The following is a 24,248-nucleotide window of genomic DNA, read 5'->3' as shown; positions in this document are numbered from 1 at the left end:
TCACGTCGTTTGGGGTTGCCCAGATTGTACCGAGGCTTTGGATTATCCAAGTTGTGCGTAGTGGCATCATAGTGTGCTGTTATGAAGTTTGCCGCCTCCTCGGTAATGAACGCCTCGGCCATCGATGCTTCCATTCTACGTTTGTTTTTACATTTTCATCCAAGTGTCTTCTGCATTCTTTCAGTTGCGTAGCACCAACGATTTTGCACAGGGTCACCCAATCTTGCCTCGGTTGGGAGATGCAAAATCATGTGTTGCATCGGATTAAAGAAGCCCGGTGGAAAAATCTTCTCTAACTTGTAGAGCAACTCAGGCGCCAACTCTTCCATGTCATCTATCAAGGCACGCCACAACTCTTTATCACAAAGAACACAGAAGAAATAGCTCAACTCGGCCAATACTAGCCATTCAGCCTCGGGGATATAGCCGCGCAACATCACCGGCATTATCCGCTCAAGCCATATGTGCCAATCATGACTCTTGAGCCCAAAGTTTTTCAATTTTTCAATGCTCGCTCCCCTCACTAGATTCACCGCATACCCATCGGGGAACAACAACTTTTTTTACACCAACAAGAGGATTTCCATTATTGCTCCCTTCTCAAGATTGTACCAGGCAGGTGGTTTCGACCAATTTTTTCTTACTTTCGGTTCTCGCATGTTTAGTGATGGCCTATCACACAGAGTCTCCTGGTGAACTCTAGCCTTTGTATTGTCTTTGCCCTTATTAGTGTCGAAAAATGTGCCAAGAAGGGCCTCGGCGATATTCTTTTCAGTGTGCATCATGTCAATGTTGTGTGGAAGTAAGAGGTCTTCGAAGTAGGGGAGATCCCAAATGCATGGCCTATGGGTCCAGGCATGTTCCTCATTATAACCTTAGAAATACCCTGGACTGTTTTGATCAGGCTCCATAGATTTTAACTGTTCATTAATTTGTGCCCCCGTCAACGCAGGTGGAGCCGAGTGTTTGACAACTTTACCTTTCATGAAATTCTTCTTGTCTTTTCTGAATGCGTGGTCCATAGGCAAGAATTGTCTATGCAAGTGAAAGCAGTAATACTTCCCACCCGGCGACAACCAATGAAACTGAAGAGCTGCCTTGCATTGTGGGCATGGGAACCTTGCATGCACACACTAGGCAACGAAAAGCGCAAATGCCGGCAGATCATGCAACGAGTATTGGTACCAAACATACATTTGAAAGTTCTCTTTCTTAGCTGTGTCGTATGTGTTGACCCCATTCACCCAAGCTTCTTTCAAGTCATCCATCAGCGGTTGCATGTACACACTCATATTCTTCCCCGGGTAGTTTGGCCCTGGAACTATCAACGTCATAAATATGTGCTTTCTTTGCATAATGGATGATGGTGGAAGATTGAGGGGAATGACAAATACAGGCCAGCAACTATATTGGGTAGCCGTCATACCAAAAGGATTGAACCCATCGAGGCTGATGGCGATTCGACAATTCCTTGGTTCTTTAGCTTTTTCCTTATGTATACTATCGAATGCCTTCCATGCGTCACCATCTGAAGGGTGTACCAACATCGGAACTCCATGTTCATCTAATTCTTTCCTAATTCCATGTTTGTGCCATGTCATCTGTTTTGCTGGTTCTTCGAGCTTGTAAAGTCGTTGAAGTCTTGGTAGGATCGGCAGATACCGTAAGACACTCACGGGGATTTTTCTCTGCTTCTTCTCACCTTCACTGTTTTCTACCTCAACATATCTGGAGGACTTGCAAAATGGACAATATGTTTCGTCCGCATACTCTTTCCTAAATAAGGCACATCCTTTCTCACAATCATGTATCTGCTCATACGGCATCTTGAGTGCAGTAAGGATTTTGTCTGACTCATATAGGTTTGAAGAAATAATATGACCTTCGGGTAGAAAGCGCCCAAATAGGGTCATCACTGAGTCAAAGAGGTCTCTTCCAATGTTGAATTGGCCTTTCAGAGCCATTACTTGTGCGATGGCATCTAGCTGAGAAATCTTAGTGTGCTCGTGAAGAGGACGATTTGAAGACTCCACCATGGCATAGAAGGCTTTCGCGGATTCCTCCATCTGCTCGTCCTTGTTCCGAGCATCATCAAAGTCATTCACCATGTCTTCAATCCATGTACCATAATCATCGATGTGCCGACGCAACACCTCATCTCTGTTACGTTGAGCCGACTCTTCATGAAATGTCCAGAAGGTATAGCCGGGAGTAAAACCACGCATCTGCATGTGTTTACCCATTACATCTTTATCTGTCGTGAATAAATCTTGCACTTATTGCAGGGGCACCATGTTTTTGGCTGGCCTTTAGAAAATGTCGTTTCCACTAATTCATAGGTTTTTCTCAACCATTCATCGATCATATCTCTCTGACTTTGGTGACCGGTGTACATCCATTCACGATCAGTCATTCTGGCGAGCTAGCTACATAGTATCCACATATAAAAAATATAAATTATCAGTTCATCAAGTATGTTAAATTAATTATGGCCATATTTTTATCATGGTTAATACATTGGGATGCACTGCATGCACACCTACCAGCTACTAGGTAAAGATGGGTCCTAATCCCACCCGAGTATGTGTAGATTGGGTCATTTCCCCATGCTCTGCTCCCGATCCAACGCAAAATTTCGGCAACACCTCCCTGTTGTTCTCCTGATACACGTCTCAGCAACTAACCGAGAGGATGTGTACCCGGAGAACAACAAGGAGGAGCTGTCGAAACTCTGTATGGGATCCGGAGCAAAGCATGGGAAACGACCTAATCTAAACATACCCGGGCTGTCCATGGATAACGTTGGACAATTCGAAAGAATCACCTTTATAAATATGTAAATGCATGCATATTTATAACAGGAATGCTTTCGAACGGGAGACGCATATTGGTTATGCAACAACTTTGCATTTTAATACTAAAAATACCTAGCTACATAGTGTCATCAGCACGAAGGCCGGAACAGAGCAAAATAAATGGGGTGGAGGAGGAGTTAACAAATGTGCTCACTTTCGAATGCAGGCGAGGTCGTCGAAAACCAAACACTCGCGGAGAAGCTACTGCACATTTAAATGCACTCAATCAACACAAATACGCACTCGCGTTAATTAAGCTAACTAATAATAACATCTATTATTAAGAATTTATTATTCAAGTTTGAAATAGAGTGCTCTAGATATTCCGATCCTATGCTAAGTTCTTCTGATCCTATGTTAAAGTGAGCCTGATGCTCCCAAAGATGGATGTTGAAGTTGGAGACGACAACATTCCTAAGAAGTGATACCTGCCCCCCTTCCTGTTTAATGCTTTCTTTAGCTGAGGTTTCTTTTGTCTGGATCATGCTTCTAGCCGGTGCAGCAGGAAGAAGGTTACATGGTAAAAAGAAGGGGAAGCACTATGTGTTGATGTGCATGTGAATTATATATTATCCTGTCATGTAGCTGATTCATTATTTTGGAAACATCTATCTGAATCTATATTGTGTTGGGTGTAGTTTTATCAGTAAAAACTGAATCTATAGAACAAAATGCAATGGCAAAGACATTAGCTACTTGAAGCAAAATCATTAGCAAATAAATTTGTAAATATAGTTTAACAGCACAAATAAAATGAGTTTAACAGCACAAACAAAATCATTACCCGAAGATACAAAATGCGAAGACATAAACTAAATTTACGGGAAGGGGCGGCGGATGACCTCTCGAGATGAGCTTGCCGCCTTAATGAACGGGAAGGGGCGGCAGCGGATGGCGACCGGCGGGGAGGCGCGAACCGGTCGGTCTCCTCGCTCACGGTGGGGCGTGAACGGAGAGGAGACCGACAGCGACGACGACAGGTGAGGGCGGCGACCACCAGTAGGGCAGCAGTGGTGACCGAGGAGGCCGGCGGTGGCGACCGAGGAGGCCGGCGGCGGTGGGGAACCCTACCAGCTCTGCGAGAGGTGAGGTTGCGAGAGAAAGGTGGGCACGGGGAGATGGTCTCAATCAGATGCGGCTGGATAAGGCACGGGCTTTGCCCTCAGCCAGATATCGGCAAAGACAGCCTTTAGTCTTTGCCCTCAGCTGGCTGTCGGCAAAGACAAACATTAGGCTTTGCCGTCAGCTAGCTGTTGGCAAAGCGGTGCCCCGTTAAGCAATGCTCGGACGTGGGACCGGGTTAGCTCCCTATGTCGTTAGCCTCCCTGTGCCGTCAGTGTTTTTCTCCTTTGCCGTCAGCTGGCTGACGGCTTAGATAAAGCGGACGACATAGATTATCTATGCCGTCAGCCTCTCCTATGTCGTGAGCATTTAGTTTGGCTAAGGGCAAAGTCTCTTTGCCGTCAGCCCCGTGAAACTGCCGACGGCAAAGCTGAAAGCTGTCGGCAAATTATGTTTTTCCAGTAGTTATTGTGATGCCTTCAGAACTAGGCTCGGTGGGGTTCTAATGCAGGGCGACAGATTTGTGGCATATCTGTCACAACAACTGCGCCCACATGAGGAGAATTATGTCACCCATGATTTCTAAATAGCAGCAGTAGTGCATGCCCTGAAGACATGTCGACATTACCTTCTGGGGAAACGATGTGAAATATACACTCACCACAAAAGTGTGAAGTATATCTTCACCCAAAGGAATTGAATATGAGGCAACGAAGATGGTTGGAGTTAATCAAAGACTACGACCTCAGCATTCAATATCACCCTGGTAAGGCCAATGTAGTGGGTGATGCCTTAAGCTGGAAGACCAGCACCTTGAACGTCATGCTCAAGGAAAGGCGACCTGCCTTGTACGAAGAATTTAGAACTTTGGATAGGAGCTAGTATAATCAGGATTCCTAGCTATACTCGAAGTCAAACCAATGTTGGTTGAAGATATCAAGGAGGCCCAGAAGGGTCATAAAAGCATTGCAGGCATCAAGAAGAAGATTCAAGAAGGCAAGAACCCAGGATTCTCGGTGGATGAACAAGGAGTAGAGTGGTTTGGGAAACGTTATGCGTACCCAACAAGGCTGAACTCAAGGATTTGATCCTACAGGAAGTTCATGATACACCCTACTCTATTCACCCCGGTGGTGCCAAGATGTATCAAGATCTTCAAGAAAGATTCTGGTGGCATGGCATGAAGAGGGAAATAGTGTTTTATGTTGCCAAGTGCGACATGTGCCAGTGAGTCAAGGTTGAGCATCAGCGACTTGCTGGATTGCTATAACCTCTCCAGGTGCCAGAATGGAAGTGGGACAAGATATGCATGGACTTTGTTACCGGCTTACCAAGGTCTAGCAGAGGCTATGACTCTATATCGGTCATTGTCAACCATATGAGCAAGGTGGCCCATTTCATTCAAGTCAACACCACTTATGGAGCCTTCCCGGGACAAGTTGGCTAGTCTCTATATTGAGCTATTCTGAGCCTTCACGGAGTTCCCAAGGAGATTGTATCTGATCAAGGCAAGCAGTTCACCTCAAGATTTTGGAAGAAGTTCCAAGAAGCCCTCTGAACAAAGCTCTCTTTCACCACCGCTTTCCATCCGCAGACGGGCAGACAAACCGAAAGAGTGAATCGGATACTCGAAGATATGCTCCACGCTTGCGTCTTGGCACATGGTCCCAAATGGGAAGACTGTTTGTCGTTCGCTGAATTTTCATACAACAACAGCTACCAGTACAGTCTCCAAATGGCCCCACTCGAAGTGCTATACGGACGAAAGTGCCGCACCCCGCTCAACTTGTCCGAAACAGGTGAAGGGATGATTTTCTTGCCGGAAGTTTTGCACAAGGCAGAAGAGAAGGTGCAACTTGTCCGAGAAAATCTAAAGGCATCCAAGTCGCGACAAAATAGCTATGCGGATGGTGACCATAGGGAATTGGAGTTTAACCTTGAAGACCAGGTGTACCTACGAGTCACACCTCTCAAGGGAACCAAGTGTTTCCATGTTAAGGGGAAACTCGCTCCAAGGTTCATTGGACCTTTTAAGATCATAGCAAGGTGTGGAGAAGTTGCTTATCAGTTGGAGCTACCTCCGGAACTTTCGGGTGTGCACAATGTATTCCATGTTTCACAACTCCGGAAGTGTCTTCAAGCGCCAAAACGTTCCGATCTTTACAAGGACATTGACCATCAGGCCATCGATCTTCAGCCGGATCTCACCTACCGCGAGAAGCCGATCCGCATTCTGGATGAAGCTGAGCGTTGCAACAGAAGCCGCACCATCAAGTATTTCATGGTCCAGTGGAGCAACCACAACAAGCCGAAGTAACATGGGATCGTGAAGACTATCTCCGATCTGAGTTTCCGGACCTTTTTAGCACCTAGCTTAGGAATCTCGGGGCGACATTCTTGTAAGGGCGATAGGTGTGTCACACCCTGTTTTTACTACCACTTCTGTGTAATGCAAAAATCTGAGCTTGTTAAAACTTTTTCAAAACCAATGATGTGAGTGCCATGATTGTCATTGTATGCTTGTGTGTTTGATCATGTGATGATAAAAAGCCCATTTCACAATATTGAATTATTTCCAAAATCCTTTACTTGTTTCTGATCAAGGTAAAACCCTACTTTGAGTTGCACTACATGCCCTTGATGGCAAGGATTGTTTCTACCCAAAGTTGGTGATCTTATTTTAACATCATTTTAGTGCTCCAAAACCAAAAATTAATTATTTTTAGAATTATTTTCCTAATTAAATTACATGTCCAATTTTGAGGCGAGAAATGGTATCCCTACATGCAAAAATACTTTCTCCCTTAGAAAAATCTGATTAAATTTGGAGATGATCCGAAAGACATATATTTTCCATACATAAGATTTTAAACTCATATTTATATTATAATTGTTTGAGTAAAACCCTGAAAACCATTTCTGTCTCTTTTGACCTTTTGAAATATTTCCAAAGGAAATATTCTCAATAAAATCCTAGAAAATTCCAGTGGTATCCCTAAGCCATATTTGGTATCCACATAAAGTTTCACCTTGATACAAGGTGATTAAGGACCCCAAATAACCTTCAAACCCCTTGTGTCCAGATTGGAGTTAGAAAAAATCTACATAGCGAAGTTGGTCCTATGATGCTCAAACTTTGCAGGAGTGCCTAATACCTCAAATGAGGGTTCCACACCAAAAATAGGATTTGTGGGATTTAGTTTGCCCACACTCTCTTTGGAAGGGACCGATCTGGTCAAATGGTAGAGTTTTCAAGTTTACAAAGCTAAACTTGTCCAATGGACCACAAACTTGGTGAAACCCCATGTTTTAGCACCAAACCCAAACCTGTTAAGTTGCAGCACCAGTGGTGGGGTGCAACTAACCCAAACCACTGTCGAGGACCTTTTGACACATGGGTAAAAGCCCCTTTAACCCATATCTAAACCAAAACCCTTTGCTCCAAACTCTCAGATTAGTTGGCCAGTATCAATGCCCAACCCCAGTCAACTGGCCCTTCACTGATTCAAAGTGGAAATGCGAAAAACCCCAATCTAAGCTTCAGTTCAAAGCTGACAGCACAAACATTCCTTGTCTCCCTTGACCAGCCGAAGCTCCCACGGGACCCCAACGGCTAGCCTTACTCCCAGCCAGCGCCAGGACATGCTAGACACATCGGAAGTGCCTCAGAGCGCACCAGCATGCCGTGGCATGCCAAAAATGCGCTCTAGGCGCGCTATACGAAGCCACCAAGGTGGGGGCGATGCTCTCGGCCACTTCTAGCCTCCCCCGAGGTGTCCAACCTCTACGCCTCTGCATCGAGCAACCATCAGGGCCCCTCCTCTCCCACGCTAGAGCTCGTGCGACATGTGCCCGCGCCCACCAGAACTGGCCAAGGTTGCGCGGCCACGGATGCTCGACTCCTCTCTCTCCCCCTCTATTTCAGATGGTTCTGGGAGTCCAAAACCACGTCCTGAGACCATGGTTTCGACCCGAGCCCCTCTCTGCACCGCCATGCACGCCACGGTGAGGCACTGGCGATCCTGAATCGGCTCACAGTCGCGGGCCTATAAATAGCCCTCCCCCTCACTACAACACCCCTCATACAGCTTCGCCACTCAACCTTAGGAAGATTTCCCCCAACTTTCCCAAGCATTTTTGTGCCCCTAGCTACCCTCCCGACCACCACCCGAAACTCCTCCGCCTCGGCCTCCTCGTCGCCGGCGAACCCGTGCCTCTCCGTCATTGTTCCTACAAGCAGCAGGTAAGCGGCGACGAGCCGAACCCATTTATGTCCTCGTTCGCGCTTGAGAACATCGGCAGCCTCGCCGGCGTGCTCCTCCTCCTCTCTGGCCAGAGGTAGGAGACGACCCCGACAGGTGTGCCCCACCTATCGGTGGCCCAGCTCTCCCCCCTCGCTGCCTGCAGCCACTGACCGTAGGGCCCCACACGTCAGGTTCAAACCAGACGACGCGTGCGCCTGGCCACGCTGTCGGCTGTCCTTGGGCTGCCCCAGTTCCAGGCCGAGCCACGCCAGAGACTTAGCCCATTTTTCATTTGTTTTTAAAATCTGATTTCAAAGATTTTTATAAAAATATTTAACCAGTGTAAAAATATAGATTTTCCACTGATATTCTTCTAAAAATATGTAGTATTTAATGAGACCATTGGATGAACTTTTCAACAACTATTATGTTTTACAATAATAAAAAGGACTAAATTGGAATAGTTTTGCTTCTCTTTGGTAGATTTTAAAATAATTCCTTCATTGGAATCAGAGGAAAATATTTTTCAAAATAGCCACTTAGATTTATCAGTAATAAAGAACATTTTTAAAATGACTTTGTGAACTGTTTTTGAGTGAGGTATTTCTTATTTATTCTTTTGACGGCGATAGAAAATCCGTGTGACGAGGGAATCGGAGCGGAAGATCTCGAAGACCATGTCTGAGCATATGTTATATTGCATGTTAAGATAGCAAGTATTTCCGTTGCATATGATCATAAGTGTCGGTATATCATTTGATGTGATGTTACCGATGGCTCCTCCGAAGCACTTGCATTGGGCTTGATCCTACCCCGTTAAGGGTCATGCTAGTATCATGTTGACAAGTAAATTTAGAATATTTCTAGCATGAGCCTGATAATGACATATTTCAAAGGTGCCACTAATGCGCGAGGGTGATGATGAGTTAGGTGGCCACTTTTGGTGAAGTGGTGCACCGGGTATTTGTGTGAGTATAGTTTCGGGAATGGGAATATATTTATGATGTGTCGACCGTCCCAACCTTACATGTACGACCATGTTACCCCTTTATGGGATGGGGTTGTGTTGATTACTCTGGTCGGTGGTAGCAAAGAGCCACATTACTAGTGGCGGGAGTGATATGTGGTCACTCTCGTGATGGGGTCGTGACAGGTAGGGCGACTATACCATTTTTATGAGTTCCAGGCACACCGTTGGTCCCTGCATGGTTGATACAGTCTAGAGTCGGTGCTCGTAAGACGTACAACATGTGGGTTGGGTACCAATCGAGTGGACCTCTTTGTCTAGTATCGTCAGGGGAAAGACATTGATCGGGTACTTACCTCGGGTATATTATATACCATGAGTCGTGGATGACACGGAAGTTCCCCGGATCTCCTGGGTCGAGCGTAGTACCTCTGTAGAGTGTAAAACTATTCGAATATCCGTGTCCACGGTCAAGGATAGTAGGGTAATCCTGCTTAAACTACGTCCGTCGTTTCCGCATAAACCAAGTGTGTATGAGTTGTGATAAAAAGAGTTGTTATGAAAGTAATGATATGACCAAATTCGGTGACTTGGCATATAGGGTGAACCCGGATGGTTCAGCCCTCGACAGATATGATGATATCTGTAACCTGTTCTTCAAATGTAATTCTTTCACTTGATGCATATTCATGATCATTCCACCACGATGAATTCCACCCAAGATGCATGTTATTGTTATGCTTCACTTTCATTGTTCATATCATGGGTTGTTTGTGAGTACATTCAAAAGTACTCATTGGCTTTCCACTGGTTATATTATTGACCACACATGGAAGGACCAGAGTTTGGAGTTGAGTACGTCTTCGGAGACACCCCTGCGAACTAGGACGCTTCTGAGTCACAATGCCTGTGGGTGTAGGATTGATGGCATGGGCACCCGCTTAGCCCCTATGATTTCCGCTATTAGTTGTATCAGTATGATTTGGCCTTAGGCCCAACCTTGTGAACTTGACCGTTTGGTCATGTGATGTAATAATTCGGTATTGGATGTAAGACTCTTATTATTCAGTATATGTGTGTTCGGTGAGCATTGATCTCTGGGATCAGTGAGCATGTTCATCCGGTGATCTCGACTTGTAAGTCGGGGTCCCCACACTCTGCTGCGCTCTCCTGTTCGATTTGGCCCCAACCGCCCCAAGCGAACGACGAAGAACAAGATGCACCACCCCCAACACCGTGGCGTGACGTGCGCCCCAAGCCCAGGCAGGAAGCGTGCCCCCGCGGCTGTCCTTGCAAGCCCAGGGCAAGTCCAATGGACGAAGCGAGCTGCCAGGTGCTCCCTCAACCGCGCATCGACGCGCGCTCGCTTCTGGCGCTACATGTCCCGGACCGCGAGCGTGCCCCGCCTGCAGCAGACCCATTGGAGCAGCGAGACAAGGTCGCCCTCGTGCACGCTACACCCGTCGGGCCAGTGGGGAGCCTCGCCATCGCCCCTGAACTCTACCCAACTGCGTGGCCCTGCAGGTTCTTGCCCGACCTGCCTCCGCGCTACGATGCCACCAACGACCCAGCCGAGTTCCTGCAACTCTACACGCTGAGCAACAGGGCGACACGAGGAGGCGACAAGGTCATGACGTGCCGGTTCCCCATGGTGCTCAAGCGCGGCTCACTGTCCTGGCTCCTCAACCTCCCAAAGGCGTCCTTCACCTCCTAGGACGACTTGCGCGAACGCTTCATCATCAACTTCCAGGGCACCTGCGGCCGCGCTCCTACCGTGAACGACCTGTGGCGCATCAAGCAGCAGGAGGAAAAGACCTTACACAAGTTCATACAACGCTTCACAGTCATGCGCCTCAAAATCCCCCAAGGCGTCGGACGAAGCCATCATCTCGGCTTTCTACGACGGAGTCACCGACCTCAAGATGGAGGAGCTCGCCATGAATGATGAAATGAGCACTGCACTGGAGATGTTCAACTTAGCAAGAAAATGCGCCAAGGATGAAGAAGGGCACCTGTCACTGCTCGGGCCCCATGCAGCTGACCCACAAGAGAAGAAGGCCAAGCCCACGGAGGTGAAACGCAAGGCTCCGGTGGTGCTCGCCGCCAAGCCCGAAGCTAAACATGTCCGACGGGGAGAGCACCCGCCTGGAGGGGGCCACTGTGCATATTTCATGGCACCAGCGACCATGATACCTCCGAGTGTCAAGATCTCTGCCTCGTCCGTGCCGAGCACTTCAGCAGGTGCCCCGGACGATTCGAGAGATGCCCCACGCGCGGAGGAGGCTGCAGTCGGGGTCGCTAGGATGACCGTGAACTGCGCCAGGGGTGGCGTGAACATCCTTAGGAGGACCCCTGGCGTGGCCAACCTTAGGAGGAGCACTGGCGCGATAACCCTCAGGATGTTCAATGATGTTGTCAGCCTGGTGAGGCTCGCCCTCGTGAGGCTGGGCTGCCCCCATTGCCTCCGCCACCCAGGAGGAGGGATGAAGACAGGCAGGACGATGAGGTTGGGGGCTTCCAGGAGGTCAGGGCGGTGGTCTCCATCCTGGGAGGTGCCCAGACCCCGGGGTCCAACCGCACATTCAAGTAGTTCACCCGGGAGGTGAATGCCGCTTTCCTGAGGCCTGAAGCAATGCGCCCCTCAACTTGTCCCACACCACCATCGCCTCCAACCCGAGCGACCAGGTCAGGTGCTCGTTCATGGCTGGCAAACTCCCAATGATGTGCACCCGAACCATCAACAACGTCCTCGTCACCAAGACACTCATCTAAAGTGGGGCAGGGCTCAATGTCCTCTCGGTCGATACCTTCGAGAAACTCCAGCTGTCGGACGAATAGCTCGTGTCGACCAAGCCCTTCTCAAGAGTCACGAAGGGGTCCATCGTGCCCATCGGGAAGGTGCACCTGCCAGTCACTTGCGGTGAGCGCAAGAACTACCACACTGAGGTCATCGTCTTTGACGCCGCGCACATTCACCTGTCGTACAATGCAATCCTTGGATACCCGGCGCTCGTCAAGTTCATGGCAGTGATCCACCATCGTTACAACATCCTTAAGAAGCTAGGGAGCGGCAGTGTCATCACGATCGCCTGCGACGAGAAGGATGTCGTCTGTACACTAAAGCGCACGTACCGCGCGGCGGCAGCGGAGCGCTCGAATGACGAAGAAGACGAGCTGCCTCACGAGGATCCACGCAAGAAGAAGAAGGAAATCCTCCCCACGGAGGGCCTTGGGATCTTCGGGCTCCGTGCCAGGGGACGAGGCCATGCTCCCCATTGCATAGGAAGGAGCGCTCGGTGCCCCCCTTGGGGTCAGGGATGGGGGCTCCCACCGGGGAGGTTCCCGGCCTGACCAGTGACGCGAGGGTGTCACTCGAGCACAACCTAGGGCACACTCCGGCGCGCGTCCGCCTAGCTCAAGTGAGTCCGTCATCAAAGCAATCCAACAACTTCGAGAGGCCCGAGCCGTGCGACGTGGGGTCTGTCCTGCACCACCGATTGTAGTCGCCGTCGTCGGCACGGTTGACCGGCCCTACATCTGCATCAACACGCTCGCAACCAACATAGTCGTGGCTCACGGCCCCTTCTGGCCTACGCTGGCTAACTATCGATGGGTGTACCCGAGCACCGGTGTGTTCATGCCCTTAGGGCTGAGGAATGGGGCTGTCACCTACCAGATGCTTCCGCGGGCCATGCTCGTGCCCCGCCTGCTGGGGTGCCGTGAGGAAGAGGAGGATATGCTCGGGCCGAGCGATGGCCCCGAGCCTCGGGAGATGGCAGACCCGTGAGGGTCGTGACCGTGGAGACAGGAGGTCGAGCGACGATGGCGCCTTTGGTGCTTCAGTAGCATGGCCGCCAGGTGACTTTTTGTCGGCTGCTACCAGGTAACTTTTTGGCTCACGCAGTCCAAGGGCGCCCCAATGGCCATGCGGCCTCCCTGAGCTCAGGACACTCCCCCAATTGCTACTTTCATTTACACATCTTTTAGTTGTCTCAGTCTCACCCATTTCGAACTCTAACGTCCCACCATGCTTGTACCGTCGGGCGGTTGCCCCCCTGCTTGGCGGCTCCGGTCGAAGCATATCCTTGCAGGCCGCCTGAGACAGCAAACACCCAATCTCACTCCCAAAGAAAAGAAGTCAACAGAGTTTACCAATGACATAAAAAAAGCTTAGTCCAACAATGACTCGGGGGTAGGGACACTCGCGAGGCCAAAGCACCCTCACGACCTCCCGGATACACCACCACCGTGACACTCTCACGTAATAACGAGCCGAGGCTGTATACGCCTAGGGCCCCGCGAGGACGCGGAGGGGTCCGTCCCACGCCTAGTGGTATCCCTATGCTCCGCACTGGGGAGAAGCTCAGTCCACCAATGACTCGGGGGTATGGACACTCGCTAGGCCAAAGCGTCCTCGCGACCTCCCATATACACCCCCACGGTGACACTCTCACGTAATAACGAGCCGAGGTTGTACACGCCCAGGGCTCCCCGAGGACGCGGAGGGGTCCATCCCACGCCTAGTGGCAGCCCTATGCTCTGCGCTGGGGTGAAGATGGTGGCAATCAACACAGTCCGCCAATGACTGCGCCCGCAACAGGCACGAACGTATTCCGCCAATGACTATGCCCGCAAATGGCAGCAACACAGCCTACCAATGGCTGAGCCCACAGCTGGCAAGGAAACCAACACGGCCCTCCTACGACTACACCCACGCCTTGTGCGGCAGACCCACAACAGGAGGTATGGAGCCGCTCTCATGTCAAGGGGGACCCCTGGGCATCATGACGAAGGGGCCTAACTATGCTCGTAGCCCCTTCCCCCTCTGGTCCGTCCGTGGTTTTTGGTCGTTTAAATCGCGGGGAGGTACACACGGGGCGGGTCTTGCCGACGCAGAGCCTGGTGCGCTCGACAAGCCACGTCAAATCCCCTAGGAAGAACACCGGAGTGTCTCGTACGTCAAGGGGGACCCCTGAGCATCGCGACTCAGGGGCCTAACTGCGCCCGTAGCCCCATCCCCCTTTGGGCCGTCCTTGGTTTCTGATCGGTTCCATCGCGGGAGGTACGGGCGGGGGGGGGGGGGGGGCCTGCCGATGCAAAGTGACGAAGGTGTTCTGAAGTTTCTAAATTATCATCACATTCTCCTCGTGAGGGCAGCTCGCGCCTCAAGGGAGACTCTGGAGCATCGTGACTCAGGAGCCTAACTCTGCTCGTAGCCCCTTCCCTTTTCAGGTTGTCCCTGGTTTCCGATCGGCTTAATCGCAGGATGGAACGCGCGGGGCAGGCCCTACCGACATAGAGTAACACAACAAACATGACAGGAACAAGGCGAAGAAAACATTCAAGAATTCAGTTATTACAAACCTTGACCAAGTTCATGAAAACTCAAATAAGTTTAACATCTCCACGAGGCACGATGTGCATTGCAGGAAAAAGACAGGGATAAGAAATCAGGGGGAGCCGTCGCCAGTCGCCCCCTATGTAGGGGGCTAGTGGCCGATGTGAGAAGCATTGTTTTCCCCGTCATCGGCCTCAGTGGCACCTGGAGACTAAGGAGCTACGACGCGGGAGAACCTGCTCACCAGCGCCTCCATGAGGCCCTTCACCACCTCCGTGGCGTTGTCGCGGGCCTCGACAGGGACCGGCAGGATCACGGAGCTGATGTCAAATCCCGGCTCGCGAAGATGAACATCTTTGAAGAAGTGAGTCGCAGCCATGAAGAAGAGGTCGCGGGACTCACTACCCAAGATATTGTCCACGTGCACGGCAACACCCTCCAGCGCCACGAACAGCCCCTTCGCGAGCGCGGCGAAGCAGTCCTCTTGGGTGGCCAGAGGCTCGTCAAACACGTCCCAATAGAGGGAGCGGAGCTCCATGCGAAGCTTGAACTTGACGTCAGGGAAGCATGCCAGCTCCGCGACATTCTTCTCCTCGGTGGCGGCGAGGGCTTTCTCCTAGGCATCGAGGAGGGCTTTCCTCGGGTGGCCTCCTTCTCCTGCTCTCCCAAGCCCGCCTGCTTCGTGCCCAGGCGACTCGCCTCCTTGGACAGATCCCCTCCCAGGCGGCGAGCTTGGCCTCGCGGGCCTTAAATCCCTCCTCCGATAGGCGATGCTGCTCGGTTAGCTTGGCACGTTCCCCTCGAAGGGAACTCCAGATCTTCGCAGTGTTCGACGGCCGCCTTGGCTTCCTTCAACGCCTTCTCATGCGTGGCACGAGCGGCCTCGGCTCCCCTCTCGGCCTTCCCCATCTCGACTGCGAAATTGCCGAGGGTAGTGAAGGCCACATTCAAGACGCCCTGGATGGATGTCGAGGTCTTCTGGATCTCCTCCTGAAGATCCTCCAGTGCAAACGCGGGTGGTGCCATCAGGAAGTCAGCGCCATAAGGAACAGGGGGCTCCGAGGGCGGCTCAGGGGTCTTGAGCATCGACGCATCGGAAGATCGAGGGCCCTCCAAAGCCTGTCCCTCGGGCAGCGGCGCCTCCACAATCGCTTTAGGATGCTTCGGGGTTCGGGGGGCTCGACAACCAAGGCCTTGGAGATCGACCTGCGAGCCTCGCCTTCCCCATCGACAGGCGGCAGCATGTTAGAGTGGGCCGGCGGTGCGTCAGGAGTCGCCTTTGGCTTGGTGGGCGTCTTCTTCTTATTCTTCGCCCCCGGTGAAACGACGTCCCTGAACACCAGGCAGAAAGGGAATTAGCCGAGCATGGACAACAGGTGCGTGAGGCATGCCAAGACTAGTAACTTACTCTTCGACATCGCGCCATATCTTCCTTCTTTCCGCCCCCGCGACGTAGAGGAGTCAGGACCTCCCATAGAGGGGGTGAGCCCGGCGCCTCGGATTTCCCGCCAGTAGAGGCGGGATTCGTTGGGGACAGCTCAGCCACGAGTTTCTGGAAGGCGAGCACGCACGCACATTGCATGCAGAGTGGAGTCAACGCGGGCCCCTTGGTGGTCCAGGTCGTGCGCGAGGAGGCCCCAGCAGGAGCCACGCCGGTGACATCATCATCTTCCAGTTCGTGCAGAAGGACGGCTTGTCATGGGAAAGGCGCGCTCTCCGAGAGGTTGTCGATGGTCTTCTCTGAATCCGCTTCACCGGAAGTGTCGCCGGACGACACGTCCACCAGACCGGAGCCCTCAGCCGGGAGGAGCCCCCGCTCATTGAAGACAGGCATTACCGCGACCATGTCGGCCCGGTTGTCACGACGGTACAACGGACCCAGGGCTCCAGGAAGGTCACCGGGGTCAACACCCAGCAAGATCGCCATGACCCTACTCAGATCCTAAGTGGCGAGGTCCCGGGACGGAGCCGGAGCAAGGTCACCGGGGTCAACGCCCAGCAAGGTCACCGGCCCGATACTCCCACACGGGCCTGGAGTGTTCCTGGAGAGGTGCCAAGCGCTACGCCAAGAACTCCTTCACTATTATTCCCCCGATCAGCCTCCTAACCCTAATGTCATGGGAAAAGCGCTCCAGCACAGACGCGGCCCGAGGGTCGGAGAGCTTCGCCGCGCGGTTCCCCCAGCCGAGGGTTGGCATCCTTGAGGCTCATGAGGACCTAGCGGTGCCTGAAGTTCTCCACCTTCTTCCCGGGCTTCAAGAGCACATTGTCGCTCTAGGCCGCCACGAAGGAGACACACGCCCATAAATGACCGGAGGAGGGAAACCGAAGGTTGCATGCCAACAAAAGCCTCGCAGTCGAAAGCAAAGACGGACAGAAGCAAGATGGAGTTGGGCTGGAGATGAAGGTCTTGGATCCCATAGTGGTCCAAGACGTTGGTGAAGAACCGGGAGAAAGGCGGCACGAGCCAGACGTAGATAATGTGGAGGAAGAAGGGTTACACCGCCCCTGACGCAGGCCGCTCCTCTACGGTGCCAGGCCAGATCAGTGTTTGCCCGTGTTCACTGGTCTCGGCCGCGGTCCATGGAAGCACATGGACGAGATACACGTCCTTGGAAAGGGCGCACTCCAGGAGCAGGGAAGCCAGGTCCGGACCTTTCGCCTCTGGCTTCTACCTGCCGGCAGTCGCCATCGCTGGGCTGGCGGGGGAGCGACGCGGCGCTGGATCTGGGGGACGCCTGTTGGAGTTGAATACCAAGGAGGTAGAGCGAGTGGGGAAGAAGGAAAGCAATAATGCACCGACGCAGCAGGTAGGGCACCGAATAACTTGGGCGGAGACAGAAGATAAGGAAGACCCAACACCAGCCGCGTGACGGCCTGGCCCACATACATTTGGGGCCCGTGGCGCCTCAAGCCGCCCCCGAGGCTCCAACCAGAAGCCATCCCGAACATGTCATGAGCCTGGGGGCTACTGTCGGCGTTCTGAGAATGGGGGTACCCAGATCTTCCTGCCTGTGGCCCAGGACAGGCTCGCCTTATCAGAGCAAAGCTACCGGCCTAGCACCACTCAAGACAAGGCCCATGTGTGGGGCCAAGCCTCACAAGGAGGATCAACATCAAGACCCACAGGGGGCCTCCTCAGAACCCCTCTAGAGCGGCGGATATTCCAAGGCTAGGCCGGGTCTCAGGAGTCAAGGGTGACGCAAGGGAAGGACACGCGAGCAGCACACGACAGGACGAATCAGGTTCCCCTTTAGTGCAAAGGGGGCAGGGGCATACCGGGGTCCCAAGGGCACCTTCCAAAGGTTTCCCTTCTAGTGCAATGAGGCGGTCGCCGCCGGCCAGTAGGGCATATGTCACCCTTGGGCCTATCCCTGCGGCACGGGCAGCTACTTTGGAGGCGAACACCACCTTTGGGCAGGGGAGCATGTTCCCGTGTTCCCCTTCAAAATTGGCCACTTTGGGATCCCTTCCTGCTGAAACTTATAAGGGAAGAGGACCCGGGCCTCCATTATAAATAGAGAGGGTAGGATACTTCATAGAGGGATATACTCATTCTCACCCTTGAGAAACACACAAAAGCCATCCGGCCTCTGGAGTGTCAAGAGCATTGTACAAGTTCATCCGCCAACCTCCACGAGAGGCAATCCACCAAAGCAGGAGTAGTGTTTTACCCTTCCCAGCGGCCCGAACCTAGGTAAACTATTGTGTTATGTGTTTCCCTCACCATCGAGTGAGTCCTTCGTCGTTCCCATCGAGTAGCAAGCTAGGCAAGGTTAACCTGGGACAGATCTTCATACATGCCCCTGAGTTTGAATCTTTAGGGTTTTGCGAAGCCCGAAATCCGTCAAGACCCGTTTGCTACAAATGGCTAATATGCCACGCGGCGTATCAACCAAGTCCCAGACTTGATTATCATCCATGGACTTAAATCGGATCTCATGGCCTCAAAACATGCCTCAGAATGTGGGCTCACCATCGCTTGTTCATACGTGGCCGGCTCGTTGCTTTCTAGCAACAACACATCATGCATTTTGCACAATCTATCCGACCTCCGTGGCTCCGGTGCTGACTCCACTACGGGTTCCGTGACCGACTGCGGTATCATCTCATCACCAACCAAGTTGTCCTGGAGAGGCTCTCGAATTTACTCGAGTCGCACCATTCTCCCACTAGCCTCCCGACTGAGGAACACTTTCTCTAGGAAAACCCCGTTCCGAGCAACAAACACTTTGTTCTCTTCTCGTAGAAGTTGTGTCCCAAGGTTTCCATCGGATATCCCACGAATATGCATTTATCCAACTTGGGTGTAAGCTTGTCCAACATGAGTCGCTTGAATAATGCTTCACGGCCCCAAATCTTTAGAAGAGACAAACTAGGACTATTCCCAGTCCATAACTCATGTAGTGTCTTTTCTATGGATTTTGATGGTACCCTATTAAGTGCGAAAGCTGCAGTTTCTAGAGTGTATCCCCAGAATGACAAGGGTAAATACGATTTGCTCATCATCGATTGGACCATGTCCGACAAGGTTCTATTTCTTCGATCTGACATGCCATTTCTTTGTGGTGTGTCCGTAGGTGTAAGCTGAGGTACTATACCTCGGCTTTTCAGATGATCATCAAACTCATGGCTCATGTACTCACCTCCACAATCTGATCGTAGGAGTTTTATCGTCTTGCTAAGCTAATTTTCCACCTCGTTCTAAAACTCTTTGAGTTTTTCAAAAGTCACTCACTTGTGCCGCATCAAACAAATATATCCATATCTACTCAAGTCATCGGTAAAAGTCACGAAGTACTGATAGCCACTCCTGGTCGTTGTGCTCATTAGACCAAACATATCACTTTATATAAGCTCCAACAGCTCGGACGCCCTCTCGCAACTCTTTGCAAAAGGAGACATAGTCATCTTGACTAGCAAGCATGATTCACATGTCTCGAATGACCCGAAGTCAGACGAAGTTAGGAGTTCATCATCATGGAGGTTCTTCATGCATTTCAGACAAATGTGTCGAAGCCGGCAATGCCAAAAGTATGTCGGATTTATCTCATTAGGCTTATGCCTCTTGGCATTCACGTTGTAGACTGGTTCCGTTTCTAGATTCAAAATAAATAGCCCATCTACAATGGGTGCAGAGACGTGGAACGTTCCATTCAAATAAAGTGAACAACCATTGTCCTTTAAATGGAATTCATAACCTTGACTCATCATACATGAGGCAGAAATAATGTTCTGACTAAGTGCAGGAATGTAATAAGAATTATTCAATTCCAAAATAAATCAAGAAGGAAGTTGGAGCTGCATCGTGCCGACCTCCAATGCAACAACTATTGCTTTCTTGCGCACCCTGCATCGAGTTGCAAATATGAACAACCAATCCGGTATCAAATACCCAAGAGCTACTAGGTATGTCAGCAAGGTAACTATCTATAACATATGTAACAAGTGTACCTTTGCCTGAAGTAGCATCTCCAGCCTTCTTGTCATGCTCAGCAAGCCACTTTCTACAGTTCATCTTCTAGTGACCAGATTCCTTGCAATGATAGCAAATGGTCTTTGAGTTCGGTCTGGACTTCGGTTTAGCGGTGGAGACAACCTTCTCTGTGCCCTTTGCCTTAGCCTTTTTCTTGGACCAACTCTTCTTGAACTTAGCCGAGTTATGCACCATGAACACTTGATGCGTGCGTTTCTTCATATCGCGCTCTGCCACCTTGAGCATCCCATGCAATTCAGTGAGCTTCTTATCCATGTCGTGCATATGATAGTTCGAGATGAACGTCCCATAGCTAGCTGGAAGAGAACCCAGAACTGCATCAGTCGCCAGGTCATCCAAGAGTGGGAAACCCAATCGATCCAAGGCTTGCACGTATCCGATCATCTTGATCACATGCAGGCTCAGTAGATCACCTTCCTTCATCTTACAATCCATCAAGGATCGCGAGACGTTGAACCTTTTGGTCCTATCCTGCACCTAAAACATGCTCTAGAGACACTCGATCATATCGAAAGCCGCAATGTTATCGAAATGTTGTTGCAAATTGGGCTCTATACAAGCCAGCATGAGGCAGCTGATCTCGTTTGATTCATCAACGAGTTTCTAGTAGGCATTCTTTTTTTTTTGAAGAAAAATTGTAAGGAAAACCCCCCACAGCGAGTTTTTTTTGATATAATAAGAACCCAAATTTGCACCCGTGGGGACTTGAACCTGGGTTGCTGGGTAGGCATTCTTGGTTGTGGCATTAGCATTATCGGCAGGTGCCTCTTGAAGTGGATCCTCTAGAACATGTTCCTTTTTATCGTGCTTGAGAAGAATTCTCAGATTTCTATCCCGGGTGGTAAAGTTTGTGTTGGAATTAGGCCCTAGAGGAAATGATAAATAAGTTGTTATTATAATTCCTGTATCAAGATAATCGTTTATTATCCATGCTATAATTGTACTAAATGAAGACTTAGATAGATGTGTGGGTACATAGACAAAACACTGTCCCTAGCAATCGTCTAATTGGCTAGCCAGTTGATCAAGGATAGTCTGGGTCTTCTGACTATGTACAACGTGTTGTTGCTTGATAACTGGATCACATCGGGTGAATCATGTGATGCACTAGACCCAAACTAATAGACGTACCATGTTGATCGTGCCATTTTGTTGCTACTGTTTTCCGCGTGTCAAGTATGGATTCATATGACCATGAGATCACATAACTCACTGGCACTGGAGGAATGCTTTGTGTGTATCAAACGTCATAACGTAAGTGGGTGACTACAGGTATTTCCGAAGGTGTTCGTTGAGTTAGTATGGATCAAGACTAGGATTTGTCACTCCGTGTGACGGAGAAGTATCTCGGGGCCCACTCGGTAATACAACATCACACACAAGCCTTGCATGCAATGTGACTTAGTGTAAGTCATGGGATCTTGTATTACGGAACGAGTAAAGAGACTTGCCGGTAAACGAGATTGAAATAGGTATGCGGATACTGACGATCGAATCTCGGGCAAGTAACATACCGAAGGACAAAAGGAATGACATACAGGATTATATGAATCCTTGGCAATGAGGTTCGAACGATAAGATCTTCGTAGAATATGTAGGATCCAATATGGGCATCCAGGTCCCGCTATTGGATATTTACCGAGGAGCCCCTCGGGTCATGGCTACATAGTTCTCGAACCCGCAGGGTGTGCACACTTAAGGTTTCTGCGTTGTTTTATGTGTATTTGAGTTATATGGTTGGTTACCGAATGTTGTTCGGAGTCCTAGATGAGATCACGGACGTCACGAGGGTTTCCGGAATGGTCTAGAGAGGAAGATTGATATATAGGATGACCTCATTTGATTACCGGAAAGTTTTCGGCATTACCGGGAATGTACCGGGAGTGATGAATGGGTTCCGGATGTTCACCGGGAGGGGCCAACCCACCCGTGGGAAGCCCATAGGCCTTAGGGTGCTGCACCAGCCCTTAGTGGGCTGGTGGGCAAGCCCAAGAGGACCCTTGCGCAGGAGATAAAGAAAATCAAAGAGAAAGAGAAAAGGGGGGAAGTGGGAAGGAAGGGAAGGACTCCACCTTCCAATCCTAGTTGGACTAGGATTGGAGGAGGATTCGTCCTCCCGCCCTTCGGCTGACCTCTTGGGGCTCTCTTGAGCCTCAAGGCAAGGCCCCTGCCCTCCCTCCTATATATACTGAGGTATTAGGGCTGATTTCAGACAACTTAATTTGCCACGGCAGCCCGACCACATACCTCCACGGTTTTTCCTCTAGATCGCGTTTCTGCGGAGCTCGGGCGGAGCCCTGCTGGAATAAGATCACCACCAACCTCCCGAGCGCCGTCACGCTGTCGGAACACTCATCTACCTCTCCGTCTCTCTTGCTGGATCAAGAAGGACGAGATCATCGTCGAGCTGTATGTGTGCTGAACGCGGAGGTGCCATCCGTTCGACACTAGATCGGAGCGGATCGTGGGACGGATCTCGGGATGGTTCGTGGGACGGTTCGCGGGGTGGATCGAGGGATGTGAGGATGTTCCACTACATCAACCGCGTTTCTTAACGCTTCCTGCTGTGCGATCTACATGGGTACGTAGTTCGGAAATACCCCTCGTAGATGGACATCACCTTGATAGGTCTTCGTGCGCGTAGGAAATTTTTTGTTTCCCATGCGACGTTCCCCAATAGTGGCATCATGAGCTAGTTTCATGCGTAGATGTCATCTCAAGTAGAACACAAAAGTTTTTCTGGGCAGTGATGTGCGATTTGCTGCCCTCCTTAGTCTTTTCTTAATTCCGCGGTATTGTTGGATCGAAGCAGCTCGGACCGACATTACTCGTACGCTTACGAGAGACTGGTATCATCGCTACGAGCAACCCTGTTGCTCAAAGATGACTGGCGAGTGTCGGTTTATCCAACTTTAGATGAATCAGATTTGACCGAGGAGGTCCTTGGGTGAGATTAAATAGAAATTCATACATCTCCGTTGTGGTGTTTGCGTAAGTAAGATGCGATCCTACTAGATACCCATGGTCACCACGTAAAACATGCAACAACAATTAGAGGACGTCTAACTTGGTTTTGCAGGGTATGCTTGTGATGTGATATGGCCGCCGATGTGATGTGATATATTGGATGTATGAGATGATCATGTTGTAATAGTTAATATCGACTTGCACGTCGATGGTACGGCAACCGGCAGGAGCCATAGGGTTGTCTTTAAACTAATGTTTGTTCTTGCAGATGTGTTTACTATATTGCTAGGATGTAGCTTTAGTAGTAATAGCATGAGTAGCACGACAACCCCGATGGCGACACGTTCATGGAGATCATGGTGTGGCGCCGGTGACAAGAAGATCGTGTCGGTGCTTTGGTGATGGGGATCAAGAAGCACGTGATGATGGCCATATCATGACACTTATGAATTGCATGTGATGTTAATCCTTTTATGCACCTTATTTTGCTAGGAACGACGGTAGCATTATGAGGTGATCTCTCGCTAAAATTTCAAGACGAAATTGTGTTCTCCCCGATTGTGCACTGTTGCTACAGTTCGTCGTTTCGAGACACCACGTGATGATCGGGTGTGATAGACTCAACGTTCACATACAACGGGTGCAAAACAGTTGCGCACGCGGAACACTCGAGTTAAGCTTGACGAGCCTAGTATGTGCAGACATCGCATCGGAACACATGAGACTGAAAGGTCGATCATGAATCATATAGTTGATATGATTAGCATAGCGATGCTTACCACTGAAACTATCCTCAACTCACGTGATGATCGGACTTGAGCTAGTGGACCTGGATCATGAACCACTCAAATGACTAGAGAGATGTACTTTTTGAGTGGGAGTTTAGCAAGTAATTTGATTAGTTAAACTCTAATTATCTTGAACATACTCTAAATCCACTTTGAATATATTTGTGTTGTAGATCAATGGCTCACGCGACAGTCATCCTGAATTTTTATACGTTCCTAGAGAAAGCTAAGTTGAAAGATGATGGAAGCAACTTTGTAGACTGGGCTCGTAATCTTAAGTTTCTCCTGCAATATGGGTAGAAGGGTTATGTCCTTAATGCTGCGCTAGGAGATGAACCACCCGCCACGGCTGACCAAGATGTTAAGAACTCTTGGTTAACACGTAAGGAGGACTACTCAGTAGTTCAATGTGCAGTCTTGTATGCCTTAGAGCCGGGACTTCAACGTCGCTTTGAGCGTCATGGAGCATATGAGATGTTCCAGGAGTTGAAGTTTATATTTCAGAAGAACACCCGGATCGAGAGGTATGA

This window comes from Hordeum vulgare, chromosome 6H (genome assembly GCF_904849725.1).
Source record: "Hordeum vulgare subsp. vulgare chromosome 6H, MorexV3_pseudomolecules_assembly, whole genome shotgun sequence".
NCBI classification, from domain to species: Eukaryota; Viridiplantae; Streptophyta; class Magnoliopsida; order Poales; family Poaceae; genus Hordeum; species Hordeum vulgare.
This window is presented reverse-complemented; position numbering follows the sequence as displayed.